This window comes from Triticum urartu, chromosome 7 (assembly GCF_003073215.2).
Source record: "Triticum urartu cultivar G1812 chromosome 7, Tu2.1, whole genome shotgun sequence".
Classification (NCBI taxonomy): domain Eukaryota; kingdom Viridiplantae; phylum Streptophyta; class Magnoliopsida; order Poales; family Poaceae; genus Triticum; species Triticum urartu.
Window position 1 is genome coordinate 551734585 of NC_053028.1, and position 5757 is coordinate 551740341.

Sequence of the window (5757 nt, forward strand, 5' to 3'; positions counted from 1 at the left end):
CGACCCGATCGTCTACCGCCTAAAGTCTTCTTCCCCGCCGCCGACAGCCATCGCGCCCGCAGCACCCTCAATGTATCAGCATAGGCCTACACGGCGTCGCAAGAGAGGTGGTACTCTTCCATATGTGCTTAAGTTATTGATCTCACCCGGAAAATAGATCGTAATTTGTTTACTGTACTTTTCTTGTCCGTACCAAATCGTAGTGGCTAGTTGAAAGCAAACATTGGTTGCGAAGTAGCTTTGTCTGGTTTGCACCTTCAGATCCGCCATGGCACGGGCACTATACTCGTAAAGCTTATGGTTTCCCCCTTTATATTCACTACCATCATCGTAGGTGCTTCGTGTCGTGCTAGCACTGCTCCTCAAGACCACAACCCAAAGCTTACGTGTTGAAATATGACTCTGATATGATGCTCATATCACTAAAACAAAGAATGTTTAATTGGTCACCTAATGTTCCTATATTCGTTTTGAAGAGCATGTGCGCCACCCACTCGTCCAGCTAGTTCCACTTTCCTGATTTTTCTCTTAATGCTAAGGGGTTTCCCCTTTCATCTACTCCCTCCATTCGGAATTACTTGTCTCGAAAATGGATGTATCTAGAACTAAAATACGTCTAGATACATCCATTTCTGCGACAAGTAATTACGAACGGAGGGAGTACTCTACTATGATCTGCGTAGGTGCTTTCTGTCGTACTAGCATTACTCCACCCTTCAAGCTAAACAACACAACACTCAGAATTCGAAAGCTTAGTTGTTCAAATATGATTGTGATATGATACTGATATTAGTTAACCGACACATTTAATTGGTTAGCTAAAGGTCCCACTTGAGTTTCCAAATGCATGTCGTGACATATAGAGAGACAACATAATTGCATTTCTTTGTCACTTGTTGACCGTACTTTCTTGTCCATACCAAATCTTAGTTGTTATTTCAAAGCAAACATCGGTTGCTAACTACCCTTTGTGCGGTTTGCAGCTTCAGATCTGCCATCCCACTGCCACGGTCAACACTGTACTCATCATGCTTATGTTTTCCCCATTTCATGATGACCACAATCAGCCTACATGGTTCGTGTCGTAATAGCACTGCTCCACCCATCGAGCTAAACAAGCTTAGGTGTACAAATTCATATATGATATTATTGCTGATATTAGTAAAACTGAGAGATGTTTAATTGGTTAGCTAAATGTTCCTACTTTAGTTTCGAAATGCATGTGAGCCACATATGGAGAGACCGGAAAGAATAGTATTTCTCTGTGCGCTCTGGTTCATCATGGGTGGCCAACCGACATTGTATTGGAAGACTTGTAATATCTTCAATCTACTTGCTCTTCTGCTCTTCTTTAAGATGATACTCTTCTCTTGCGGTCAACTGGTCAGGTCGAGTGGTTCTCCCTTAGTATATTTTGAATCTGTCAGGTCAGGTCGACTTGTTCTTCTTTACTATATGTTGAAGCTATCATCTGCGAAGTGTCATCACTTCTGGAGCTCTCATATTTTGAGTAGTAGGCCACATTATATTAATGCACACAACAAATTACATCATGCATGGCATATTTTAAAAGAATTACAGAGATAGCACAAAGGGGTTTACAGGGATGCAGTATTGGATTAGAATCACTTCTGCATTACAAAGAAAATCTCACTTGTTTTTATGTTTTCATGCATGTCAGATATTGAACATTATCAAAATGAATATGAGAATGGGCGCACGAGAGGAATATTGTGGAACGATCCACAGGCTAACAAACTTGGCATGGTGGAGGATGGCCTATCTTATTCACCCATCAAGGTGCTTTCTCTAACTTTGCAAAGTTGTATTGGTCGCACATATTTTGCATCTGACCTCTTGCATTACATCTACTTTGTTACACCATATGCTTAGTTTAAGCATCATATATGAGTATATTCCATACCTATCCATTTTCTGTACCTATTCCATGTGTCGTCACTATGTTTTTCTAGTCAAATGTTGTTCTTTCGTAATAGATGTCCAAAACGAAGAGGGTGAGTGCAGATCCTCAAAGAGTACAAACTAGGTATTTGGAAAAGGTAGTGATACCTTTTAAATCCGATAGATCAGCAGCCACAGAAAACACAGGCCCAACTGTACCACACTTTACCCCTACTCTAGTGGCCAAACCCCTATTAGAACTGCTGGGAGCCCAGAGTCAGGTAGTGTCTATGATATCAATTCAAAATTTGAACTCCTAAATTTTTGCTTGTGCCTTACCTTCTCTCTTGTATGAAAACTAATTTCAGATGAATCTCCTTGCTCAGAGGATCATACGATCTCAAAAGAATAATGGGCTCTACATTGCTCTCGTCAGTACCTCTCTCCCTTTTGCCTTATAACAATGTACTTAATTAATTGCTATTTGATTATGTATCATCAGTCTGCACCTGAGCTTCATTATCCTCTGTTTCTTCCAATATTATTTGATCTATATTTACACTTTGCAAAATGTAGAATAATGGCAACGCTTATAAAGAATTTTCTTTGGGGAATTTATTGAATTATCCTTCCATCAACATGGAGAAGGGCTTTGTCCAGCCCAAGTTAACATGTAATGTAAGTTCATCCTTCTTAAGCCTTCAAACTTTGTTCTAGTATAGATTTGGATAGGCATCATTTCCTCCACTACTGTTTGCTTTGCTGTTTACATCTGATTGGATGTTTGCAACAACTACCAGTTTCAAATTGCAGTTGTAAAAACATGTTCCTTATGCATAATAGATCCATTTATTTGCTTATATAATTGTGAAACCTGTTACACGTCTCCTTGTTTCTCTTTCATACTCGTATCTCTTATGCCAGGTAGAACTTTAGGGAAGATAGTGAGCCAAACCATCTTGAGGACAGCGAGATGACCCCAAGGTCCTGTCTTGATGAAGACAATGAGTTGAAGCTACTCACCAGCAGGTGTGAGACAACCTCTGTGCAGTCGCTACCTCAATCAGTTCGACTTCTTCAGTCTCAACTTAAAGCGGAAAGGCTTGCTTCAGCTCAGCTCCGACTTGAAGTCAAAGATGCAATGAAGATGCCAGAGGACTGCCGTGCGCACCATCATGCCTTAAATCTAGTGTTGATGCATCTATTGTTGACACAACTGAGGTCTACTCAGCTTCTTCAGCTGTTTGGGGGGCCTGACCTGGCCGGGCCTAGTGCCTTCTGAAGTGCTCTTAGTTTTGTATATTCTTTTGTCAGCGCGTTTATTTGCACTGGTGGCGAACTTTGATGCCCAGTGGATGTAATATCTGTGATAGCCGTGATAGCCTAGCGTAAGTTGCTTGCTTATTTATTTCCTTGTTGTCTTGTTTATTTGTTTTCTTGTAGTCATTGCAGTTCTTTTTCCGCGGTTTGCTAGTGGCTGCAATAACCTATTTTTTAAAACTAGGCCACGATAACCATGGGCTAATATTTACTGTATTGACACTGGGCCTCCTACAGACCATAGAAATAGTGGGCCTTCTACAGGCCGTAGAAACAGTGGGCCTTCTACGGGCCGTAGAAACAATGGCCTTCTACGGGCCGTAGAAACAATGGGCCTTCTACGGGCCGTATCATCAATGGGTCTTATACGGGCAGTATGATCGATTGGCCAAACATGGGCCAATAACAGGGCGCATTATGGCCGTAAACGGGCTAGAGTTGGAATCGTCTGTTCATGGGCCGACCATAACGGGCCATCGTTAATAGGTCGTATTTGATGACGCTATGAAAACGACCCAACGTATTAACGAACACAAACGGGCCGACTGTAACCACGGGCTGAATTTGGCCCACAAGCAGAAAATGACAGTAACGGGCCGTAAGTAAACGAATGCTGGAAATGAGCCCAAGAATAAATGGGCTCTGAGAAGGCCGAAAGATAACATGGGTTGGAAACGGCCCAACGGAATAACGGTCCTCTAATGGGTATAAAGTGATACACTGTTCATTACGGGCCAGTTTCACCACGGGCCGTTAATAGGCCAAGAGTTACATAGGGCCTCATATGGGCCGAAAGACGTCATGGGCCATACATGGCCCAGAAGTGAAAACGGGCTGGAATCATATTGGGTGGCCCAAATGACGCTACTGGGCCTAATTCGGATAGGGCGTAACGGGCCTTGGGTTAGCGGGCTGTAAATGTGCTATATGCGAACAGGCCGTTAACAGGCTTTACATGGGCTGGCCCGCCACCTTTTGACCAAGTCAAACGGGCTGGCCTTTTCACAAGAATGGGCCTTTGTTGGGCCGTGCCACGTGTCGACGTATCATAGGCGCCTTCTGTCCAATGAGTGGATGACATCTGTCCCAACGATGAGCTGACACGTGTTTCCTCCAGCCAATGATGATTTTACACGTGGAAAATCCCCATTGGTCGGGGCTGTTAACGGGTTATCGGATCCAAAACCCGACCCGATAGATTAACGGCGTTCCGTTACGGTGGATGCCACGTGTTGGTGACCCTTGACGAAAGCACTTCTGTGACGCGGGATTTATCGTCATGGAAGTGGACACTTCCATGATGATAATTTTGGTAATGTCATGGAACAATTCTACGACAACACAGGTATGACTATCTTGATTCTGTCACAAAATTGTCATGGATGTACATGCGTGACAGAAAATGCGACCTACTGTGACAAACATGTATCATCACGGAAGTGTATTTTTTTGTAGTGAATCCTCACAACCAACGCGTTAAGGGGTTGTCAATCCCTACACGGCCACTTACGAGAGTGAGATCTGATATATATGATAAGATAATATTTTTTTGTATTTTTATGATAGAGATGCAAAGTAAAATAAAAGCAAAGTAAAAGCAAAAGGAAATAACTGAGTATTGGTAGATTAATATGATGAAGAGAGACCCGGGGGCCATAGGTTTCACTAGTGGCTTCTCTCGAGAGCATAAGTATTCTACGGTGGGTGACCAAATTACTGTTGAGCAATTGACAGAATTGAGCATAGTTATGAGAGTATCTAGGTATGATCATGTATATAGGCATCACGTCCGAGACAAGTAGACTGACTCCTGCCTGCATCTACTACTATTACTCCACTCATCGACCGCTATCCAGCATGCATCTAGAGTATTAAGTTAATGAAAACAGAGTAACGCCTTAAGCAAGATGACATGATGTAGAGGGATAAACTCATGCAATATGATGAAAACCCCATCTTGTTATCCTCGATGGCAACAATACAATACGTGCCTTGCTGCCCCTACTGTCACTGGGAATGGGCACCGCAAGATTGAACCCAAAGTTGAGCACTTCTCCCATTGCAAGAAAGATCAATCTAGTAGGCCAAACCAAACTGATAATTCAAAGACACTTGCAAAGATAACCAATCATACATAAAATAATTTAGAGAAGATTCAAATATTGTTCATAGATAGACTTGATCATAAACCCACAATTCATCGGTCTCAACAAACACACCGCAAAAAGAAGATTACATCGAATAGATCTCCACAAGAGAGGGGGAGAACATTGTATTGAGACCCTAAAACAGGCAAAAAATAGCAATTCTGGGCTGGGCCTCCGGTTAATAGGTTAGTCCCAAAAATAATATAAAAGTGGATAATAAAGCCTAATAATGTCCAAAACAATAGATAATATAGAATGGAGCAATCAAAAATTATAGATACGTTGGAGACGTATCAGACAACTCCTCTTTTATCTTTGTGACAATAACTCCGACCGATACCGCAACACTGCGGAAGACCCTTGCGTTTCCGTCCCGTCCATATCTCCC